Consider the following 26,506-nt stretch of genomic DNA (forward strand, 5'->3'; position numbering starts at 1 on the left):
CATACCTGCCACAACAATGCCTCACCCACTTGGCATCAACCTTTCACACAGTTGCCACACTAACCCATTGCCAACTTAGCATCAACCTTTCACATACCTGCCACACTAATTCCTCACCACCTGACCCACTTGGTAACCTACCTCCTCACCCAAGAGCCATCTTACCCACTTGGAACCCTAAAACTTCACCTACTTACCTTCTAATCCAGCTGCTCACTCATGTGGAATGTTGTTTCTTTGACACACTCAATGGGCAGAATTTACTGCTCTCCATCGTGTAAATTTAGTGGCTGGGCACCTCACTCAGTATGTAGATTGTCCGACCAGAGGGGAGGCCATATTGGATTTGGTACTCGGTAATGAACCGGGACAAGTGATGGGCTTGTTAGTGGGTGAACATTTTGGTGATGGTGACCACAATTCTGTGACTTTCACCTTGTTATGGAGAGAGATAGCTGCGTGCAACAGGGTAGGTTTTACAATTGGGGGAAGGGTAATTACGATGCTGTAAGACAGGATCTGAGGAGCATAAGTTGGGAGCATAGGCTGTCAGGGAAGGATGTCGTGGAAATGTGGAACTTTTTCAAGGAACAGATACGACGTGTCCTTGATATGTATGTACCTGTCAGGCAGGAAAGAAATGGTCGTGTGAGGGAACCTTGGTTGACGAGGGAGGTTGAATGTCTTGTAAAGAGGAAGAAGGAGGCTTACATAAGGTTGAGGAAACAGAGTTCAGACAGAGCAGTGGAGGGATACAGGATAGCCAGAAGGGACCTGATGAAAGGGATTAGGAGAGCTAAGAGAGGGCATGAAAAATCTTTGGCAGATAGGATCAAGGATAACCCAAAGGCATTTTATGCGTATGTGAGAAACATGAGAATGACGAGAACAAGGATAGGTCCGATCAAGGACAGTAGTGGGAGACTGTGTATTGAGTCGGAAGAGATAGGAGAGGTCTTGAATGAGTACTTTTCTTCAGTATTTACGAACGAGAGGAACCGTATTGTTGAAGAGGAGAGTGTGAAACGGACTGGTAAGCTAGAGGAGATACTTGTTAGGAAGGAAGATGTGTTGGACATTTTGAACAACTTGAGGATAGACAAGTCCCCCGGGCCTGACGGGATATATCCTAGGATTATGTGGGAAGCAAGAGAGGAAATTGCAATACCGTTGACAATGATCTTTTCGTCTTCACTGTCAACAGGGGTGGTACCAGGGGACTGGAGAGTGGCGAATGTTGTGCCCCTGTTCAAAAAAGGGAATAGGGATAACCCCGGGAATTACAGGCCAGTTAGTCTTACTTCGGTGGTAGGCAAAGTAATGGAAAGGGTACTGAGGGATAGGATTTATGAGTATCTGGAAAGACACTGCTTGATTAGGGACAGCCAGCACAGATTTGTGAGGGGTAGGTCTTGCCTTACAAGTCTTATTGAATTCTTTGAGGAGGTGACCAATCATGAGGATGAGGGTAGAGCAGTGGATATAGTATACATGGATTTTAGTAAGGCATGTGATAAGGTTCCCCATGGTAGGCTTATGCGGAAAGTCAGGAGGCATGGGATAGAGGGAAATTTGGCCAATTGGATAGAAAACTGGCTAACCGGTTGAAGTCAGAGAGTGGTGGTAGATGGTAAATATTCAGCCTGGAGCCCAGTTACAAGTGGAGTTCCGCAGGGATCAGTTCTGGGTCATCTGCTGTTTGTAATTTTTATTAATGACTTGGATGAGGGAGTCAAAGGGTGGGTCAGTAAATTTGCAGATGATACGAGGATTGGTGGAGTTGTGGATAGTGAGGAAGGCTGTTGTCGGCTGCAAAGGGACTTAGATATGATGTAGAGCTGGGCTGAGGAGTGGCAGATGGAGTTCAACCCTGCCAAGTGTGAGGTTGTCCATTTTGGAAAGACAAATAAGAATGCAGAATACAGGGTTAACGGTAGGGTTCTTAGTGAGGTGGAGGAACAGAGGGATCTTGGGGTCTATGTTCATAGATCTTTGAAAGTTGCCACTCAGGTGGATAGAGCTTGTAAGAAGGCCTATGGTGTATTAGCATTCATTAGCAGAGGGATTGAATTCAAGAGTCGTGAAGTGATGTTGCAACTGTACAGGACTTTGGTTAGGCCACATTTGGAGTACTGTGTGCAGTTCTGGTCGCCTCACTTTAGGAAAGATGTGGAAGCTTTGGAGAGGGTGCAGAGAAGATTTACCAGGATGTTGCCTGGAATGGAGAATAGGTCGTACGAGGATAGGTTGAGAGTGCTCGGCCTTTTCTCGTTGGAACGGCGAAGGATGAGGGGTGACTTGATAGAGGTTTATAAGATGATCAGAGGAATAGATACAGTAGACAGTCAGAAACTTTTTCCCCGGGTACAACAGAATGGTACAATGGGACATAAATTTAAGGTGAAGTGTGGAAGGTATAGGGGAGATGTCAGGGGTGGGTTCTTTACCCAGAGAGTGGTGGGGGCATGGAATGCGCTGCCTGTGGGAGTGGTAGTGTCAGAATCTTTGGTGACCTTTAAGTGGCAATTGGATAGGTGCATGGATGGGTGCTTAAGCTAGGACAAATGTTCGGCACATTATCGTGGGCCGAAGTGCCTGTTCTGTGCTGTATTGTTCTATGTTCTATTAGGACAGTGGCAGGGGTCAATGTCCGTCACCTTCATCCTGGATATGGATAGTCTGTGGACACCCTTCCTGCTACCAATTCAAACCCTTCACTGAGAAATAAATGCCCAATTAATGATTCTGCTCTTTCACTCCTGGGATTAATTGGTATTATTGCAGTGTGGGGACCATACCAAACACACTAGTGAAGGATTGCTTATGGTGTCCCAGGGGTTTCCCTTATTCAAAAGCACTCAGTGCTTGATCAGGGGATATGACACAAGAAGACAAAGGTGTGCAGAGAGTCGCCCCTCATCATTCCTGCTAAATCCCCTCCCTAACTCTGCCAGGAGCCTCTACTCAACTTGCTTCTGGAACCCACTGATGAAACTAATTGCCAGATGAATGTCCCACTGCCTCTCCTGTCAATCCACCATTAAATGGCTGGGAAGGTCCTTAGAAGGTAAGACTTTCTTCCAATGTTCCTTGATTTGAGGAGAGACCCATAGTTAAGTGCCTGAGTAGCACCTAATTCAGCAAGGCTTTCTTCAAAAACGCAGCAGGTAATATCCCATCATCTCCATGAAAACAAGTTAGCTTAAAATTACCCTCGCTATTAGCCTTGAATGTATTTCATTTCCAATCATCTGTTGACAACAAGTTCACCATTATTCTTCTTCATCCATTTTTAATGAAGAACTGATGATTTGCGTTCAGTTCAGTTTGATGTAATCATGTGGCCATTAAACATGAGGACAGGGTGGGAAATGATTAGAGTGGGCAAATTTAACTATGCATTGTCACAGATTCAACAATAGAACTACCTCACCACAGAGTTCTTTAGTATTAAGCAATCAGTCACCTTTATCAGTATCTGTAAAACTGTCACTCGTTATCTCAGTTTTTCATTTCCCAGCTCCTTCCCAGCAGTGATTGCGCTTTTATTAACTGTTGGAGGATTAAAGTGATTATATCAATGTGTCTTGCTTACTTTTATCACTTTCTGACAGGATGACAAGTGTGTTGTCATTGCCTGACATATTAGTATTATCTGCCAAGTAAATCAAATGTAAGGAAATTTAATTGAAGTAAATAGAAAATTGGCAGTGAAATTTATCTGAATTACATCCACAGATGTTTGCTGCTATCATAAGAGTAAATGCAGTATCTCTGTCTGAGGTGAGTTAAAAAAGCAAAAGCTTTCTGTCCCACTTTATCATTATCAAATTTATTTCTCCCACCAGTGTTATATTTTCATATATTTCCCCTCTATATCTACGTAGCAATAGATGGATATGCTCATAGTTATAGCTAGCCTGCTCTCTACGAATCCAACAGACAAAGGCACCTCAATATAGATCAACAGAGGTCATTGTATTTCATTAATCAGCTGGAGAGCCAGTGAGAGTTTTGTGTCTTCGCTTTTTGGAAAGTGTTGTACAAGGAGTTAATGTTTTTGTTACATTAATCCAGCAAATTAGATGATTTCACATTGAGTGGAAATTATGAGTTCTGCACCAGCCTTTAGAGGGAGCAGATGAAATTGGTACAGTTCCCAAGGGTCCCAGTAATTATGACAGATTTGTTGTTATTCTGACTGCTATAAACCATCTTGTTAAATACTAACAGTGTCTCTTCTGTTAAGACTCTGTGGGATTGCATTCCCTGTCACTGATCATTAGACAGGGTTCCAGGAAAAATGTAAAGGAAAGAGGATTAGTGGCAGTGAAATACTCCAAACAACCCATACTTTGAATTACATACTGATAGTCAATAGGCATTAGAGAGGCACAGTGGGTCAGTGGTTAGCACTGCTGCCTCACAGTGCCAAGAACCCGGGTTTGCTTCCAGACTCAGGAGTTTGCATCTTCTCCCCCTGCCATACTGCCTGATGAGCAATAGCACAGAATTGAATTCAGTGTAAGACCACTGCATGAATGAAGATCAGAAGAAAATAAAATGCTGAAGTCAAAGGCATTTATCATTTTAGAGCATTACCACTTTACTAATACACAAACTACTGGCCATTAGTTAAAATGCGATTACCAACAGAGAGACAGCAGTGACAACAGAGCAAAGTCAAAACTCCAAAGACAAATCTTCAACAAGAAGCTGGTAAGCGGCACAGGGATAAGAGAATCGGCTCGGTAAAGAGAGAAAGAGCCAGTCACACTGAAGATAGAGAACTTAGTAAAGGGGGCTCTGTATACGGCAAGAGAAAAGTTTGGGAGTAAGGTTATATATCCTGATGAGAAAAGGGAAAATAAAGTATAAAAATGGCACAAAAATCAAAAAGGGAAAGCAAGAGACTGAAAAACAAAGTTCCCACCTTTCACAACACACATCACTGCCATCAAGATCAGGCTTCACAATAAGTGACTGCAAGTAACAGTGAAGGAGACCATAAAACATCTATCGATTGATGCTGCAGAACCAGAAAGAGATCAGAATTTATTTCAAATGGAGAAGAGCAAACTTAGAGCAGTCTAGTAAAAAAATTTTAAAATGACTGGAACTCAATAATGTACTGTGATTTTGGTAGGGAAATTTATAAAGGTTGAAATCAGAAAATTTTATTCTCAAGTTTGTGTAGAACAAAATACTTGTGTTTTATGAGCATTAAAAAAGCAAGTAAAACACCCATTTTGTTTGGGAAGATGCAGAAAAACTCCCTTGTGGCTGCCAATGACAGGGACCTCCTACAAAAGACAGAGAACCACCATTTTAATCATTGACAAAGGTGTGAATAAATTGTAAATGATGGGAATCTATTGGTAGTGGACATACAGTATTACAAACAAACTTAAACATTGAAAAGCTGTAAAGTACGAGAGGACAGCAAATTCATGGAATTTGAAGTTTTATTGATGATTTAAAACATTATTACTACAAAAGTTTTAATATAACTGTACAGACACTAGCAAAATACACAGTAAATTGAGTTTAAATAACATTTCTGAATGCAAATGTACAAATTTAAGCAAAAGAAAATTACAAGCAGCATGGAGATGATACTGACTTACAACAACTTTGCATCAATAAGAATTAAGAAAAGCATTGAAGCCAAATGAAAAAGTGGAATACTTTCACAGAAACTCAAGATTAGAGAAGGAACATACAGAACTGGGAGATAGTGGTTAAAAAGAGTTACTGAGATGCAACATTTCTTCAAAATTAAACAGTTAGTCTAAAGTTGAGTCAGTTCAAATACCCTTATCGTCAATGGAATTGATTGGAGGTTTTGCTACTATCAATAGAATACTAAAAAGTATGCACATACATTTGAAGGTATCCAAAAAGCTTTTGATAATTTATTCTATTTAAGAACCAATTAACTCCTTGAAAGAGCAGAATTTAACAGAAGAGTTCAGCTTCAAGAGGAATCTGTAGACAATTTCATTAATGAAAATTTGTAATTACGGAGCTTTTTTGAAATTGGTATTCTTCTGAGACAGAAGTTCTGTTGGAACTTTTGATGAAACTTTGTCAGATTTCATAGAAGTTTTAATTTTCTAGAATATTGTTTAGATCAAGCTAGAAGGGCAAACTAATTAACTTCCCAAGGGATTGACAGAGGAAATGACCAAATCTACCTAAAGAGGACCCAGAGTGTATGTATTCATTTTCTTAGGCGTGGACACTCTAAAGGTAAAAACAGTGACTGCAGATGCTGGAAATCAGAGTTTAGATTAGAGTGGTGCTGGAAAAGCACAGCAGTTCAGGCAACATCCGAGGAGCAGTAAAATCGATGTTTCGAAACCAACATAGGAACAAATCAAACATCTGATACTAAGAATCAGTATCAGAGCTGTTGGACAATAATGCCTTGCAGGCACAAAAAAATTGTAAAACTATGGATTATTTCCAAAGGATAAGAAGAAATGAAACACTGGCAAGTGCTCTCTTATTTGGACCTCTTTGCATCCTTTGTTCTGAAGCAATGTTGAAAAAGATATCTGCATTATCCAAGTGTCTCCATTGGAGAAAATGACAGCATTCTTAAGGTAACTTGATAATCCAGATGAGCCAGAAGCTCAGAATTTGTCTCTGACAATGGAGATCCTGTTAATATTGAGCTTGATAATGGACTAACTGTTACTGTGCTCTCAAACGAGACTGCATGGATAAAGAAACAGAAGTTATAGCTGATAGAAATGAGACTACATAATGCAAGTGAAATAATTGTCAAAAGTATAGAAATGTTGTAAGTCACACAACTGCACAAGCCTCATAAGAGTGAAGGTAACGCGTACGTTGCTCGAAATCAAAAATCTTCACTTAGGAGTCTGCGTGTGTGGCTTGACTTCAACTTCACCAAAAGAGTTTGAGGTGATGGACAAACTCCCAGAGATTACTTGGTCCAATTGCCAGTCCAAATGGCTGATCAAATGGTGAAGACCAATGAGTATGTGGCATTTTTTAGCTTTCCATGACATATGCAGAGCCAAACAATAAAAAAAAATACTAATGTTGACATAAGAGCACAGTCTTGTATTTTCCATATGGAGGAAGGCACACAATTGAGATGACTGATGGAAATATTGAATCTTCTACGTGCTAAAGCAAACTAATCAATGTCAGTGACAGAGATAGTCTTGAGTGAACAGTAATTTTCCACCACTTTCAAACCAAACCCAAAGTCAACCCAACCAGTGTCTTTGAGCTGCAACACACAGATGATGCTTGTGTATGCACAATCTCCGAGGATGTACTCCAGACCATCATCAGCACCTTTACGGAGGTATATGAGATCATGGATCTCACCCTGAACATCTGGAAGATTAAGATCCAGAAATACTACCAGGAAGAAAGTAAATGTTTCAACAGAGCATCGGTTTTCCATGATAAACATTCATGGGATTCAAGGTCCAGTAATACTGTTAATAGTCAACTACCTGGATTACCAGGGAGTTCCTCTACAAAGATACCCTCCACAAAGGGTATCCAAGAGAAACCAGATCATCCAACAAATAAATAATCCAAAGATCAAAACCAAAAGACATCAAGCATGACGTCCAACAAAGAAGAAAATTATGACCTGTATTTGTGAAGCCAGAGCCTTGGAAAAAGCTGGGGAACTGGACAAGGTAATCTGGTTACAGAAGTTATTTTCTGATGGGTTAACTATGGGGAAAAGAAAGGAAGATATTCTTTAAAATAATGCTTCTAAAGGAACTAATGTTCTAATTACATTTAGCTTCATCCCTTCAGACAATGTCAAATAGCCTGATTGGACCAGTTGCATCTTAAACTAGCTTTTGTAGGGAAGAGTTAATTGGTATGGCTTTGAAGAGTCTCAGTAATTATGTTTGGTTTGTAATACAATTGTTCCTATGACTATTAAGCAATAAACTGTGTTGTTGTTAAAGGACTCTATAGTGCTGTATCCTCTACCTCTGATCATTAGATAGGTCCGAAGCAAAGTATATACTAAGAAGAATTGGTGACAGTGAATGGTATCACACAATCTTTACTCTGAAACACCAAACTGGCAGGATGGCAGATACCATGAGTGGTATCAGGGTAATGCCATAGAAAGTTCTGCCACATTAAAAGCTGAACTGGTATCATGCTTTGACTGGATCAGACTACATTGATGAATACACCACTGTGGAGGTGTTAGTTACTGCCAGACCTACACATACCCAAGGTCTCAGATCATCATGGAGTGACATGTGACAGGGTGATGCTGGGCGGATACCTTGGGGTACAGGTCCACAGGATGTGATTGACAGTAAGTATGTATATTTGTATGGTTCTTAGCAGGCTTTTCTTCCCCATCCCACAGTCAGGAAAGGTCAGGAAGCCTGCAAACAGTTTACTGTTCAGAATCCCCACATAGTGAGTTTACTTTTATTCATTCACTGAATGAGTGCTGCATTTATTGAAGGCAAATATTTATTGTCCATCCTTAATTGCCCAGATTAGGAGTCAACCACATTTTTGTGGGACTAGAGTCACATGTAAGGAAGCCCAGGTAACAATATGTGACAATATTGTGGCTTTAAGAGGTATAGTTTCTTTTTAATGTAGGAAGGTTTAGACACAGGTAATGAGCAGTCTGCTCAAAGTCACTAAAGTAAACAGCTTGTGAGGCCTTAAGTTTTGGAACAACAAAAGCAGCCTGAACGGGTGGGGTCAGGCTCCCACAAAACCAGGATTTTTAGTTTTAGTTTCCTTCACTTGAATGTGGAATCTTTTATTCTTCTCTCTGTTATAGCCAAAACTGGGGTTCTCTTACTGCTGCTAGAACAGCATGTGAGACCATTTATTTTACTGAATTTGTCTTTGCCTAGGATGTGATTATGGGGTATTACTATATTAGAAGAGTTAATAAGTAGTAGATAATATATATTATTTTTTAAGCATTTCAGTAGAGTGTCAGGTAAGCCAATTCTTTTCCTTTCTTTTATTTTGTCTGTATTTTAACTGTGGTATATTAAAAAATTGTTTTGCTTTAAGGGGTGAGGATATTTTGACCAATTGAATCTGGAATGCAATGCCTTATACTTACCTTTAAAATCAGAAAGATTTGGGTTTAGACTATCCTCTATATTTTGAGGGGGTTTGATCTGGACAATAACAGATGGTAGCTTTTTCCCTCAAGGGCATTAGTGAGCGAGATTGGTTTTTCCTCATAATCATGCTTTGGCTGGATCAGACTACATTGATGAGTACACCACTGTGGAGGTGTTAGTTACTGCCAGACCTACACATAGCCGTGTTTTAATTTCAGATACTTTTAAAACTGAATTTGAATTCAAATTCCACCATTGGTTATGGCAGGGCTTTCACTCGAGTCCCCAGAACATTGCCTGGCTTCTCTGGATTATAATATTGTGAGACTGCCACCTCCCCATATGAGGCTACCTCTATTATTGAGTGAATTCTGAGCATTAATCATTCACTTAAGGGGCTCAATTAGTGGTGAGATGGGAAGGCCATCCACAATCTTTTCCGCCATGACATAAAAGGGGCAGGGATGGGAAGATGGCAATTTCGCTACTTTGACTCTTTTACCTGAATAAATGCTCCCACTGCCAAGCTCAGCTCAGGGGAGGGCAATAAGCTCACCACATAATTCCTGTGTTCAAATTAAATATTGGGCCTTGTTTTATAGGGCAGAAGTGGATATGCAGATGCTGGAGATTAGAATCAAGATTAGAGTGGTGCTGGAAAAGCACAGCAGGTCAGTCAGCATCCAAGGAGCAGGAAAAATCGATGTTTCAGGCAAAAGCCCTTTTCCTGATTAAGGGCTTTTGTCCGAAACCATGATGTTTCCTGCTCCTCAGATGCTGCCTGACCTGCTGTGCTTTTCCAGCACCACTCTAATCTTGGCCCTTGTCTTACGGTTTACCTGGTATTTAATTTTAAGGGAGTAGCCCCCAGACCTGTGAATATTACCATTGAACAACAGAAAGCACAGCTAATCCTGTTTCGGGGATGAATTCAAGCAGCAATATAATTAACTATCCATCTACATTAAGTTGTTATTGCATATACTCAGTAAAATATGATTATTAGCTGTGTGTAGATTATATTTTGGAAGGCACAAATCTAATGAAAAATATCTGTTGAAGAGCTCAACCTTAATTTTAATCCTGCTCATTTGGACTCTCATTGAGTCTCTGCTGAAATTTGTTTTTAATCATAGATCTATCTCAAAATATATTTTGTTTCATGCATCAGTTGATAGTTCTCCATCTTCATCCGCTTCATCTTTTTACTTTTCCCTCACTAATCCTCACTGCTGCTGCAGTTTAAATGCTGCCATACAGAGAAGGAAAAGAATGTGTGCCTCACACACTCTGAGTTTGTGATAATAGCATGACTAACATCAGAGATAAATCAGGGAGGGGTCAACCACTAAACGGTGACAGCTTCAGCAATATTGTTCCCCTGCTGATTCTTCCAGTGCGGCTCGTGCTGGCTGAATCCTGAAATCAAGGACATATGTTGTTACCATTGCAATCAATCTACACATGTTAAAGGTGTTATCACAATTCCCACCACCCCACCCCCACTCCCCCAACACCCATGTCAGTTTTTTTTATTTGGTGTGGTGAAAGTGGAAAACTCCCCTGTTCTTTTGTAGACTAGAAAGAAACTGAGGAATGTTTTCTGAAGTACACAGCCATTTATAAAACGCTTTAAGGCATCATTGATCTTCTGTAGTTCACAACTAGTTGGAACTGAGCACAGACTGACAATAATCATTGTCTTGGAAACTCACTATCTTGCTTATGAGTTTGTAATCTGCCAGTTTTACATTCAAAACATCTCTGGAAGAAGATTTCGATGCCTTTGAATGGGCAATGGGGAGAATTCTGGGAAAATACTGTGAACTTTTTTGAAAGAACTTGGAAGTTGAAAAATGATGTCCAATTATGATTCAAATTCCACATTCAGAATCTTGCTAAGGAGCAGCAACTACCTTATTTTTATGCATTTGCACATCATAAATAGCTTAACCAGCCTGACTACTTTGTATTTTCCAATGCTCCTCCTTCTCCAGGAATTAAGGTTGCACCAATTCCTGACCTGAACGTCGGTGATTATCTGGCAGCAGAAATTTGCTGCTTGCTTCATTGAGCCTTTGAACAACTCTGCTTTCACCACAATGCCTCCTCATGGTCCCTGGATACACTCTTCCATCACCTTTCAGCCAAACAAGCTGCCAGCATCACTACACCACTGTGCCTTCTTACACACTACTTCAGCCCTTCACTTTGGAGCTCCTATGACTTCCATGCTATTGCCAGCTAGCTTTAAGCACAGGTTCACACATACATTTCATGCATCTATACGGGTTGCAGCTTGTAGCTCTTCATTTCTTGATGCTTACTCACTTTGCACTTACTTGAAGGCTATCAGCATCTGTGACATGCAATATTTTTGAGTAAAGGGAGAGAAAGTCAAAGCATTGCACTATCAAGGAGTGGACATGTTATTAGATAGCACCATGCTATACCAATGTTATACATATTTTATGAGCTTGCAACTTACACAGGAAACACGCCAAATGTGTTTCACCAACTAGCTGTGTGTAAAAATCAAAGGTCTTTTATAGTGTCAAGAGGGACTACATCAGTCAGAGGACTCATCTGATTCCATTTCAGTGATCAGTGACTGTTAGTCCTGCAGCTCAGGTGCAGGGAGTCTGAGGATGACAAATATCATCGATTGTATGCTTGGATATGTCGGTATACGGGTGGGACAAATTTTCCTGCAATGATGCAAAGAAAATGACTGATTACAAAGACAGTGGCTGGAAGAGTAGTTAGCAGTGATGCAGGAAGAGTAGTGAGCTATCTCTGATGAGTTACGAAAATGTGCAGAGGGCAGGAATGGTTAGTAGTTTGGTAGGATGAGGTGAGTGAGAGCAGTTGAATGGACTCCTATGAATCTGGGTGATATGTACGCAGTGGCAGAATTACAATGAGTAGTTATTGTTTCTCTTCTGTAACTTATTAACCTGTGAGCATTAATTAGGAGACAGAACATGGTGGCACTTACCTTTGCAGAGACAGAGATCATTAACTGCTGGGCACTGCATATCACCCAGGATGCCGCACTGACCCTGGAGACTGTCACAGTCCAGGCTGGCTGAGTCTGGTCATGTGGTCTCCTTTGCCAGTCAGCAAGGGGAAGGACTGTCCTCCTCTCCAATGTTTATTATACACTCTATACTCCCATCATATTTTCTAGGGATAAGCTGAAATTATTATTTGATAAACCTTTAGTGATGATCTCCATAATTCAGTGTGTTCCCTTTATTTCAGAGATCTGACATGTCCTGTCAAAACAGGTCTTCAAATGAAACCAAACAAAGACCTGATGTTCAGAATATTAACATTATCCTGAAATGGTTATGATTTATATTTCCCTTGTCATCGATGTGACCAGCACAAATCATACAGTACTCTAACTTGGTTTATTATACATTCACCTCATGATAAAATAAACATTTTCTAATCACTACCAGGCTCTTATCTTCTATTTAATACGACAGGCCCTATAAATATCAGCCACACAAATATTATGGATAAAGTTCCTTCTCTATAGGGTTTGATACTCAACAGTTGCAAAGTTAGCTTCAGGCATTTCAACATTTCAATTCTTCTGATCAGCAGAATAGAGTAGTCTGTGGATTTAAAGTAGTTGGATTAGCAAAACTATTTACTAGAATGTAAGCATTATTGGGCTTGTGGCAGAATTTAATGTGGACATTATTGTCTGCTCTGAACATTTGTATACTGGAGCTCAAAGTGTGGTCAAACTGTATATGTGCTGCACACAAATGAAGATGATTATTTTAGCTGATTGGTCTTAATGATAGAACATTACGCATAGAGTAGTGTTATGCAGATACAACAGCTTGCAGGTAATAGGTCTGCCTTTTGAATAAGTTACTGGACCTGCACTAATTATATCCTCTGGTTACAAGAAAAGGGGCTTGTTAAGTGGTCAGCTTAATTTGTAGTGCACATTGTGTTCATCAGAGTACATAAATTAAAATGGTTGACATCAAAGGTGAAGTGAACAGATAATTTGCAAGGTAAGTCTGAACGTTGATATGAATCTGTGTGTATATTTTTTATTCTTTGATGGGATATGGGTGTCGCTAGCTAGGCCAACATTTTTTCCCATCCCTATTTTTAAACACGTATCATCTATTTTGATTGAGCTTGCTGCACTTACATGTCATTCCTGATTATAGCTGGGTCTAGCTTTGAAAAAAAAGCTTGACCAAACACTGTGCTCCAGCAATGGAAATCTCCTCTCCTTCCACCACAGCTCAGATTTCATGAATCATTGGCAGCAATGTCTATACTGTCACTGATCCTCCAAATTTTAAAATGCTTCAATGATGTTGGCACACTGAACTTGCTTATACTATCATCATCTTCTTTACAGCACTGCAGATATGACATCCAGAACTGAGAATGAAAGGGATTTTACACCACAGGCTATAGTCGATATAGTTAACTATCTTATAGTTAAGATTGATTATGACATCAAAATACAACATGGGAACTTGGGAACATGAATAGAAAATTTAGCCCCTTGAGACTATTATCCCATTCAATGAGATTATGGCTAATTTGTGATTCAGATTCATGTACACACACCTGCCTTATAACTCTCAATACATTTGACTAACAAAATTCCATTAATGTCAATTTTAAAATGAACAATTGATCTGGCATCAACTCCCATCTGTGGAAGAAAATTCCAAACTTCTACCACCTTTTGAATGAAGAAGTGTTTCCTCATTTCACTCATAAAGGGCCTGGTTGTAATTTTTTTTGACAATACCCTACACCCCAGTCTTGACTCTCCAACTAATGGAAACATTTTCTTCCTGTCCAACTTATCTGTTCCCCTTAAATGTCCTGAAAACTTCCAAACAAATCCACCTTTAAACATTTAATTTGTACAGAATACCGTCCTGTGTTGTTTTATCTTGTTATGAAGGTGTAGGTGTGTACTGTACCTTTAAGAGAGTTGAAAAGCTAGCAAGGACTGATTGAAAGCACAGAGTGTCCTGAACAAGGTTAAAATATAACACTTGGTCAAATCAAATAGCTGGAGTTGTGTTATTATGGAACAAAAACAAACTCAAATTCGGTCAATTAGTTTAAATTATGCCACAAGATACCAAAATCCAATTGAATTTGAAATATAATGTTTTTGATGACATCAAAACCACTGAGATGATCTAATGTTTTGGGATATAAATCAGACATTTTTTAACAGTTAAGGGGACAACTGCCAAACACCAACAAGTATAGACTGCTAGATGCTCTCAGAAGGGTACCTGTTCTTATGAAAGACCTGTGAAGCAGGATACCGAAGAAAAGATGACAGAGGAAAATCTGCAGAGAAAGATACAAGAAGAAGATTTGACAGCTGGCTGGTTTTGAAAGTTGGATTTTTTAATAAATCTTAACAGGGGTTTTCTATCAGACCAGTATTGTAGAGTGGGAGGTAAATGATAGGTTGAAGAGAAAAGAGTTGTAAATAATTGTTTAATGTTCTCTTTTGGACTTAAAGAATAAAATTGTTAAGTTTTACTTTAAATAGTGACCTCTGGGATAATTCTTTGCCTCTCAAAATGTATCAGATTACAGTGCGAGGTGAGCTTCTCTGTCTGTCAGATTTAAATTAGCAGAGGGGTTTACTAAATGGTGCCAATCTAATGCAGCTGAAATTCAATCTTCTCCTCCTTGTGATTTATTCCTCACGGGTATCACAGAATCCTTACATTAAGCAGGCCATTTGGCCCATCAAGTCTGCACCAACCCTCCAAAGAACATCCTACCCAGACCCATGCTCTCTACCCTATCCCTGTAACCCTGCATTTCCAATAGCTAATCCATCTAAGCTGTGCATCTTGAAATCCATTTGCCCCAGCTTTGTTCATCCATTTAGTTTTTTTGTAGTTTTATGCTCACTGGCTCCAACAGTATCTTTCTTGTTTGTCAATAAATTTGGATAAAATCAGACTATAAAAGATAGGAAGAGAAGTAGGCTATAAGACCTTCAAACCTGTTCCACCATTCAATAGGATCATGGTTGATCTGACATTCCTCACATACACTTACTTGTATTTTCCCTCTAGTCCTTGATTCCCTGTCTCTTGCTGCTCAAGCAATTCCCTAACTTGGTCAATAATTTGTGTTCATTTCATAGATGTCAACAATTTTAGTTGGCAGTACGTTATGAGTGAATTTATCAAATCTCATTTAATTCAACATAAGCAACAGCCATAGACATTCACCAATGCGTAACTCAACACCTCAGCAAAAAATATAACCAACTTCATCAGGCAGGACATACCCTTTACTGGTAACCGGTTTTGCAGTAGACCTCCCTTCAATCTGCAAGTGGACTCTGAATCTTTAATCATTTATCATTTTAATTTCCTAGGTCACTTTTACTCTGACCTCCTTGGCCTCCTGCTATGTTCGGATGAAGCTCAGTGTAAGCATGTGAACTAATATTTTTTGTTAAAGCATTACACGACCTTCTGGTCTCAGTATTGAATGCAACAATTTCAAGCTATAACCTTGACCTGACATTATTTCAGACAGCAGCTTTTGTTAATGATTTTGCTGTTTTTCATTAACAATTTCCAGCCTCAGGCAACTGTCTGTGTGGAGTTTGCACATTCCTCCCCGTGTCTGCGTGGGCTTCCTCCGGGTGACCCAGTTCCCTCCCGCAGTCCAAATATGTGCAGGTCAGGGTGGATTGGCTATGCTAAATTCCTCATTGTGTTCATGGATGTGTAGATCAGGCACATTCGTCATGGGAAATAAGGACTAATAGGAAGGGTCTGAGTGGGATACTCTTCAGGGGGTCAGTGTGGACCTGTTGGGCCAAACGGCCTGTTTCCACACTGTAGGGCTTCTATGCCCCTATGATTTCCTGTCAATCCATCTTTACCTGTCCAATTCCCATCATCTTTTGCCTTGCTTCATCATTTCTTTTGACCACTAATTCTCTTGCATGTTCTACCTGATTCTTCCTGTCTGCTTGGTAGACTACTTTCCCTGCCCTCTGTATTTCCATCAAACCTCTATTTTAATTTTGAAATTTAAATAACAACAATTCAGGAAAGAATTTTTCAGGGTTTGCCATCTGACTGACATCCCAAATGAAATGCAGATTGGACAATCTGCCATTAGATTGATGATGGGGAGTAGGAGGTATCGGTTCCTGGTTCCTGGAGATTTTGTCGTGACTTCACATTGTGAATGTCTCTAATCAAGTGAATGAAGGTTTATGCAACCCTTTTTATTTCCAAATGCCTTGAGACTAAAGAGGACCTCTGAGAAGCAGGATATAATGTTGTGATGAAGCTGCTCCTTTAACAAGGTTATGCTCGTTTTTCCAGATAGGTCGTAAAATCAGTGATCCTGAAAAGTCTGACTTGGATAGGTTTTAGCTAACAGCTAGCAGATACTGCCTCAGGTGAAAGGCTTTCACATTAAAGAAAACTTGTACAGTGAAAAGGGAGTGGCCTATTCTCCTCTCCCAGCTCAGCTTTTAGAGTCATAGTGAACAGTGTTGAAACAGACCCTTCAGTTGATTCATCCATGCTGACCAGATATCCTAACCTATGCCAGGACTTGGTCTATATCCCTCTCAACACTTCCTATTCATGTACCCATCCAGATGCCTTTTAAATATTGCAATTGTACCAGCCTCGACCACTTCCTCTGACGGCTCATTCCAGATTCGCACCACCCTTTGCATGAAAAAGTTGCCCCTTAGGTCCCTGAACCTAGGTCCTCTAATTCTGGACTTCCCCGCTCGAGGTAAAAGACTTTGTCTATTTATCTTATCCATGCCCCTCATGATTTTATAAACCTCTATCAGGTCATCCCTCAGTCTCCAACACTCCAAGGAAAACAGACCCTGCCTATTCAGCCTCTCCCCATAGCTCAAATCTTCCAACCCTGACAAAATCATTGCAAATCTTTTCTGAACCCTTTCAAGTTTCACCACATCCTTACGATGGAAAGGAGACCAGAACTGCACACAATATTCAAAAAATGACCTAATCAATCTCCTGTACAGCTGCAACATGACTCCCAACTCCGATACTCACTGCTCTGACCAAGAAAGGAAAACATACCAAACACCTTCTTCACTATCCTATCTACCTGTGACTCTACTTTTAAGGAACTTTGATTTTGGCAGTCTGGCTATTCACTGAAAGCAGTCAGACAGCTTGAGGCTGCTGGTCGAAAAAACAGCTACATGGAAGAAGGTGTTTCATGCTGCCATCTCTCTCTCTCCTGTAAGACCCTGTGTTTGATTTTACCTTTTATGCCAAGGGGTGGTTGCAGGATTTGTTGCAAATATTGGGAATAGCATTACTAAATTAGGATAATCTGTTGGGTTTTCGGATAGGTTACATTAACCTTTATTTTGTCCACCTTTGTTTGTGTTCATTTGGTAAGTTTGTAATTGAGTTCTGTTCTGTTTAAAATAAGTTATTTGACTAGCTGCATCCCCCTGGAATATTTGCATTACTAGGAGAAAGTGAGGATTGCAGATGCCAGAGATCTAGTCGAAAAATAAGCCACTGGAAAAACACAGCCAGTCAGGCAGCATCCGAGGAGCAGGAGAATCGATGTTTTGGGTGTGAGCTCTTCATCAGGAATGTCGGGAGGGGGGAGGGGGGTGGGTGGTGGCAAGGGGCTGAGAGATAAATGAGAGGGGAGTGAATCTTGGGGGAAAGTAGCTGGGAATATGATAGGTGGATGAAGGTGGGGGGTGATGATGATAGGTCGGAGAGAAGGGTGGAGTGGATAGATGGGAAGGGAGATGGACAGAAAGGACCGGTCAAGAGGGCAGTGTTAAGTTAGAGGGTTGGATTTGGGATAAGGGGGGTGCTGGGGAAATGAGAAAACTGGTGAAATCAGTATTGATCCCATGTGGTTGGAGGTCCCAAGGCAGAAGATGAGCCATTCTTCCCAGATCCAACTCTCTAATTTGGCTCCTATCACAATGAACGCATCCCCCTCCCCCCTCCACCTGCATCCACCTCTTGTCAAACCACTTACCTTCCCCCAGAGCCCCACCCCCACCACCTTATTTATCTCTCAGCCCCATTTCTCCTCCTCATTCCTGATGAAGGACTCATGCCCGAAACATCGACTCTCTTGCTCCTCGGATGCTGCCTGACCGGCTGTGCTTTTCCAGCACCACATATCGCATTGCACCTGCTTAAAGCAACGAGCAAAGTTAGGGTCTGGGCTACTTTCTTGAGATGTTTTGAGGGGGTCTGGCCTGGTCCATAACAATGTTGGCTGGAACAGGAGGTTGTACCGACTTGGAGTCTTGGCGGAGTTCAAGTGTCCACTGTCCCACGTAACACCAGAGTACGTAAGCCTTAATGAACAAGTTGCCTGGATAACTTTCCATCAAATGGATGATTGATTTGGAGTATAAGATACATGCAATCAGAAAACCAAGAGTGGTAGGCATTTGCTGCATGGGGAAAGTACATTCATCATTTTCAGTATATTTCCTATTTTATGTGAATAGAGTGAACAATGGCTCCAGATTGAAACTCAATCTGAGATATCATTATGAATTTCTATGTCTAATAAATTTTGGAAACTCATTTCAAACAGTCGAAACAAAGGAATCTATTATTAATCAATAATGTGTTTTAATGATTTGCTTGCAGCAGGATCATAGATCAGTACTGAATAAGTTGCTATACTTAACTCTTGCATAGAGAAATATCAAGGGTTGAGTTGGACATAGGTCCATGAGCCATACTCATCTACCAGAGATCGTCCACTGTACCTAATGAGTATTATAAGATCTTGGGTCAGTGTTTATAGTAAAACTAAATGATGTTTAGGATAAATCAGCAAAAGTGGAATCATTTTAAACAATAAATGTTAATATCACTTTAAGTCAATATTAATTTTTCTGTCTCAACATCTGCAGTGTATTTTAAATATCTTTGAACAGATGTGACTATTGTTTCTTAGTGAAAAACAGTTTTATTTACAAAACATTTTAAAATATCTCCAAAATGCATGCATTCATGTTTGCAGCTCAACTTCTTGTCACTTCAATGGTATCTGTTAACTTTGCAATGAGTCCACTTTCTGGCTTAGTCAATTAAGCATGGCAAGCAAAAATTATTTATCAAACTTCTATTATCAAATACAAATCAGTTTAACACCATACTAATCAACACAGCAACAGGAAATGTCTAAGAGTAAAGTTAAACAAATGATCAGTTCATAATCAATATTACAATATTGTATATTCTGTAGTGCTAAATGTATTCTAATGTTAATCATAGAAGTTGAACCACTTTACACACGAGATATCTGAGGCATTGGAAATTTGGTTGTCTCCTCCAATGTTACGGTGGCAGACTCCAGGAAAAGTTGTATGTCGTTATCAATCACTTTTCTTTCTTTCTTTGGTTCTTTGTTTCTTGAACTGTGCAACTTGTGACATGTTTCATTGCTTGTTATAATGTAGTTTATTTCGATGCTGTTAATGCTTTTAAATTAATTTTATATTCTGCAGAACTCTCAGCTTGGCTTAGTTGGTAAGCACAGTTAGTCAGAAGATTGGGAGTTCAAGTCCTACTTGTGATGATACTGCTCCTTTAACAAGGTTATGGTGTCCTTGGAATTTTTCAGAGATCACAAAAGACACAGACTCCAAAAAGTTTGGGTTTGGATGGGTTTTAGGGACAGTTTGAGTTCAGCTAATAGTTTTGCCTCAGGCAAAAGGCTTTCAAGGTTTGAAAAAAACCTGTATAATGAAATGGGAGTGGCCAGTGCTCCCAGTGCAGCTTTACTCTGGTTTGTTTTGTTTTGTTTTTAGCAGTAAAAGCTGTTGGACCCAAAGAAGCAGGTCCATGCTGGTACTTTCTTTGTTACATCTCTCCTATAAGACCCTGTGTTTGATTTGACCTTGTGTGCCAAGGGGTGGTTATAGGGATTGTTGCAATTATTGGAATGGCATCATTAAGTTGTGATAATCTGTTGGGTTTTCAGATCGGTTATGTTATTCAGTATTCTGTTCTCTTTTGTTTGTGTCCCATTCGGTAATTTTGCAAATAAATTCTGTTTTGTTTAAAACTACGTGGTTTGACCAACTGCGACCCTCCTGGAATATCTGCATTACACCTGCTTAAAACAACTAGCAAAGTGAGGGTCTGGGCTACTTGCTTGAAATGTTTTGAGGGGTCTGGCCTGGTCCATTACAGACTGGGGGCTCTTTTTGGGATTTGTTCTATAGTTCTGATTTGGGTCTAGGATTGTTGGACTCGAATGCAGCTAGTGGTAAGTGTTAATGCCTTTTGTTCTGGGTGTTGAATTCAGTTGGTTTAAAAAATTGCTTGGGATAGCAATGGCTCTTGCAGTCACCAAAAGTTTTCTGGGGTGGAAGAAGTGACTATGGGGGTTTTACAGTAAGTATTTAAGGCCAAGCTGCTGGAATTAGCAGACAAGCTGGAGCTGGAGCTGCCTTCTTCTGTGAGGAAGAGGTACAGTTACAGCAATAGCTCAGCACTTAAATTTGCTGGAAATTCCATCAGAATCTTTAGAGACGGCTAAAATTCAATTGAAAATCAAGCAAATTGAGTTAAAGGCAAAAGACAAGGAAAGGGCAACAGAAATTAAACAGTTTGAATTGCGATTAAAAGCATAGAAAAGAGAAAAGGAATGAATTGCTTTAGCAGAACAAAAACAAAAAGTGTAGAAGAGAGAAGAGAGAGAACGACAGACAAGAGAGAGAAAAGGAGAACGTGGAAAGGAAGAAAGAGAGAGAGTTTGAACTTCAGAAATTGGCACTTAGACAGGAGTTCAAAAATTCATTTTCTAAAGTAGTGAGAACCAATATGGAAGAGCAGAGAGTTAAAATGGCAAAATTAGCAGCTGAAATGGCTGATTATGAATTGGTCTATAAATCAAAGTTTGGCCTCCAAAATCAGTTTCAATCTGTGAGGGATAGAAATTGGGGAAAAAGAATCCTTATATGGAAAGGGAAATTAGATCTCGGGAAAGATCATAAGGATAACTTACCACAGGGTAAAAAGGAAACCCTTGAAGGGGGCAGGGAAGTTATTCCCACTGCAATAAAGTAGGCCCAGATGAGATCACAGTGTTGGTGCATTAGGAAAAGCACTGGGAAGCCAGGTGTAGGAAAACAGGATAAGCCAGTGAATTTTGTTGGAGTGGTAATGGAAAGTACAGTGGAGGCTAGAAAGCTGCACCAGAATGTACAAGCTGGTCAGAGGTTGGTTAAGGAGGAAGTGCCAGATCTTCTTAAACCATATACCTGCAAAGTTAAAGTTTACTCGCATAGGCCAAGAGCAGCAGGGAAAGAGGTTCCAACATAAAGAGACACAGGAACCTCTCGATCTGTGATGTTGAAAGATGAGGAGATACGTACCTCTGAAGGACTACTGCCAGAAAAGGTGCTAGTAACGGGAATTCACGGTGAGACAAGAAGTGCTCAATTATGTAACGTGAGGTTAGAGTGTCCAGTGAAGAGTGGAGAAGTCATGGTAGGAGTATTGGACGGACTCTCAGCTTCAGGAATAAAATTTGTCCTTGCTAATGATATAGCTGATTCACAGGTAGCCTAGTGTGGTTGAAGAACCAGTGGAAACTCAAGCAACTGAACAGTTGCAGGACACATATCCTGGGATTCTTCCAGACTGTGTGGTAATGCGGTCACAAAGTCACCAGTTGAAACAGGAGACATCAAAGAGTACAGGTAAGAAAGTTGAGATGGAATTAGCAGAGACCCTGTTTGATCAGATGGTTGACACAAACCAGGAGCTGACAGCTGACAAAGTAGAAGTCTTTAGCTCAGATAAATTAACTGAGTTACAACAGAAAGATCGAAATTGAAAATAATTGGAAGGAAAGGCATAAACAGATAAAGAATCTGAATGTATCCCTGTATGTTATTATCTTAAAAATGATGTCTTAATGAGGAAATGAACACCATCACATATTCTGGCAGATGAGAAGTGGGCAGTATCTCATCAAGTTGTATTGTTAGTGGGTTACAGAAAGGAGATGTTGCAAGTGGCGCATGAGCTATTACTAGGGGGTCATTTAGGAGTGAGAAAAACTCAAGCTAAAATACAAAACATTGTTACTAGCCTGGACTGCACAAGGATGTAGTTGAATTTTGCCAGACATGTCATACATGTCAGCTAATTGGAAAACCACAGGCACTAATAAAACCCTCACCTTTAATACCTATACCTGCATTTGAGGAACTTTTTACAACAGGTTTAATTTATTGCTTAGGACCCCTACCTTGAAAAAAAGAAGGAATCAGTATTGTTAACAATAATGGATATGTCAACTAGATTTCTAGAGGCTGTTCCATTACGCAATATCACAGCTAAAAGGATTGTAGAGGAATTACTCAAATATTTCACTAGATACAGACTACCAACAGAAATATAATCAGGTCAAAGGTCAATCTTCACATCGAAATTATTCAAGGAAATTATGGACAGCTGAGGAATAAAACATTTCAAAACTACTGCATACCATCCAGCGTCGCAGGGATCGTGAGAAAGGTGGCTTCAGACATTAAATACCATGTTAAGGCTTACAGTTAAGACGATCCAGATGATTGAGGTAAGGGACTTCCGTTTGTACTTTTTGCGACCAGAAATGTACCAAATGAATTGACCAAATTCGATCCATTTGAATTAGTTTTTGGGGATGAAGAGAGAGCTAAAATTGATAAAGGAGAAATTGGTAAGTCAGAATTCAGAGACCACATAAGATGACATAATCAAACTGAATTACAGTGAGTGGAGCTCATCCATTGTAATGGTGCCAAAACCAGATGGTACCCAATGGTTATGTGTGGACCATGGCAAAGTCAGTGCAGTTACAAAGACTGATGCATATCTGATTCCGTGTTTGGAAGACTGTGTTGAGAAGGTGGGACAAGCAACTTAGAAATATAAATTGGACTTGTTCAGAGGATTCTGGCAGGTACCTTTGTCAGAAAGAGTGAAGGCAATTTCAGATTTCGTAATGCTGAATGGACTGTATCAGTTTAAAGCCAAGGCAATGGTTTGAAAATTGCACCAGCACATTTCAGAAACTAACCAATAAGGTCATTGCTGGACTGCTCAACTGTGTCGTTTTACATACATGGTCTCGTGAATTTTAGTCACTTGTGGAAAGAACATTTGCAACATTTATCAGACTAATTCGGTTGACTTTGGAAGGCAGGCTTGGTGATAAACCTGGCCAAAAGTGAATTTGCCAAAACCCAAGACACCTTCCTGGGCCATGTTATTGAGTACAGTCAAATGGCCCCACGGATGCAAAAACAAAGGTAATTGGGGAATTTCCCATACCATCGAAAAAAGAGCAGCACTACGGTTCCTGGGACTGAATGGATTTTATCAAACATTTGCACCAAATTTTAGCAGTGTGGCTGCACCACTCACTGATTTGCTAAAGAAAGGCAAGAAGTTTTAGTGGACAGCGGACTGTCAGAAGACAGTTGACAGCCTGAAAGCTTTGTTAACCACTGTATTAGCCACACCTAATTATGCAAAGCCATTCAAGGTGGCTATTAATGCGAGTGGTGTGGGTGTCAGTGTTATGCACTTACACGAAGATGATGAGAAGATAGAAAGACATATCAAGTATTTCTCCAGGAAATTGAATATTCATCAGCAGAAATATTCGGCAGTCGAGAAGAAGATTTTAAGCTTGGAGTTTATGTTATCAGTAACATATCTGAGACAATCATATTTACTGATCATAGCCCATTTGTGGAGAAATTTAAAGACAAAAATGCCAAACTGTTTAGATGAAGCGTGTTGTTACAGCTATTCAATTTGAAAATTTTGCATGTGGCAGGACAAGAAAACATGATTGCAGATGCATTGTCGAGACATGAATGAGAAACAGAGGTGTTCGGTGGCAAGAGTAAAACAGACTGAAACAGCATGTAGTAGTGCAAGTTTGCATGTTTATAGTAAATGTAATGTATGTGTGTTTTGTAGAGTACTAACAATTTAGGATTAAGGGTTTTTAAAATGAAGCCACCTTTGGATCTTGATAATTCATTTTCTTATAAGGGGGGAGGTGTGATGATGCTGCTCCTTTAACAAGGTTACATTGTCCTTGTTTTTTTTTCAGAGAGGTAGTAAAAGATATAGGTTCTAAAAAATCTGGGTTTGGATGGGTTTTAGGGCCAGTTTGATTATAACTAATAGATACTGCCTCAGGAAAAAGGCTTTCAAGTTTAAAAAAAACTTCTACAATAAGAGGTCTATGGCCTCTGCTCCCAGTTTAGCTTTTCTCTAGTTAGGCCTGTTTTTCACAGTATAAGCTGCTGGACCCAAAGAAGCAGGTCCATGCTGGTACTCTCTCTCTTATATCTTTCCTGTAAAAACCTGTGTTTGATTTTACCTTTTGTGCCAAGGGGTGGTTATGGAGATTGTTGCAAGTATTTGGAACAGCATCATTAAATTGGGATAATCTGTTGAGTTTTTGGATAGGTCAAGTTATTCAGTATTCTGTTCTCTTTCATCGAACATTGAACATTACAGCACAGTACATGCCCTTCAGCCCTCGATGTTGAGCTGCCCTGTGAAATAAATCTGAAGGCCATCTAACCTACACTATTCCATTCACGTCCATATGCCTATCCAATGACCATTTAAATGTCCGTAAAGTTGGCGAATCCACAACTTTTGCAGGCAGTGCGTTCCATGCCTCTACTACTCTCTGAGCAAAGAGACTATCTCTGACATCTATCCTATATCTATCACCCCTCAATTTAAAGCCATGTTCCCTCATGGTAGCCATCACCATCCTAGGTAAAAGGCTCTCACTGTCCACCCTATCTAACTCTCTGATTATCTTACACGTCTCAATTAAGTCACCTCTCAACCTTCTTCTTTCTAATGAAAACAGCCTCAGGTCCCTCAACCTTTCCTTGTAAGACCTTCCCTCCATACCAAGCAACATCCCAGTAAATGCCCTCTGAATCCTTTCCAAAGCTTCCACATCCTTCCTATAATATGGTGACCAGAATTGCACGCAATACCCCAATTGCGGCCGCACCAGAGTTTTGTACAGCTGCAGCATGATCTCATGGTTCCAAAACTCGATCTCTCTACTAATAAAAGTGAACACATCACATGCCTTCTTAACAGCCCTATCAACCTGGGTGGCAACTTTTAGTGTTCTATGTATGTGGACACTGAGATCTCTCTGCCCACCTACACTCCCAAGAATCTTACCATTCGCCCAGAACTCTGCATTCCTGTTACTCCTTCCAAAGTGAATTATCTCATACTTTTCTGCATTAACCTCCATTTGCCACCTCTCAGCCCAGCTGTGCAGCTTATCCATGTCCCTCTGTAACCTACAGCATCCTTTGGCACTATTCACAACTGTATCAACCTTAGTGTCACCTGCAAATTTACTAATCCATCCTTCTATGCCCTCATCCAGGTCAGTTAAAGAAATGTCAAAGAGCAGTGACCCTAAACAGATCTTTGTGGTATGTGACTGAACTCCAGGATGAATATTTACCATCAACCAAAACCCTCTATCTTCTTCCAGCTAGTGAATTTCTGATCCAAACCGCTAAATCACTCTCAATCCTATGCCTCCTTAACTTGTGCAGTAGCATATCATGGAGAAATTTATCAAATGCCTTGCTGAAATCCATATGCACCACATCAATGGCTTTATCCTCCTCCACATATTTGGTCACCTTTTAAAGAACTCAATAAGATTTGTGAGGCATGACCTACCCTTCACAAAACCGTGGTTTCTATCCCTAAACAACTTATTGCTATCAAGATGATTATAAATCCTATCTCTTATAACCCTTTCCAACACTTTACCCACAACCAAAGTAAGGCTCACTGGTCATAATAACCAGGGTTGTCTCTACTCCCCTTTTTGAACAAGGGAATAACATTTGCTATCCTCCACTCTTCTGGCACTATTCATGTAGACAATGACAATGTAAAGATCAGAACCAAAGGCTCGGCAATCTCCTCCCTGGTTTCCCAGAGAATCCTAGGATAAATCCCATCTGGCCCAGGAGATTTATCTATTTTCACACTTTCCAGAATTCCTAACACCTCGTACTTGTGAGCCTCAATCCCATCTAGTCTAGTAGCCTGTTTCTCAATATTCTCTTTGACAGCATTGTCTTTTTTCTGTGCGAATACTGATGAAAATCATTCATTAAGTGCTTCCCCTATCTCTTCTGAATCCACGCACAACTTCCCACTACTGTTCATGATTGGCCCTAATCTTACTCCAGTCATTCTTTTATCCCTTATATACATATAGGAAGCTTTAGGGGTTTCCTTGATCCAATCCACCAA

The sequence above is a fragment of the Chiloscyllium plagiosum genome, unplaced genomic scaffold, assembly GCF_037043375.1.
Source record: "Chiloscyllium plagiosum isolate Xiang-an unplaced genomic scaffold, Cpla_swu_hap1 HiC_scaffold_6, whole genome shotgun sequence".
NCBI classification, from domain to species: Eukaryota; Metazoa; Chordata; class Chondrichthyes; order Orectolobiformes; family Hemiscylliidae; genus Chiloscyllium; species Chiloscyllium plagiosum.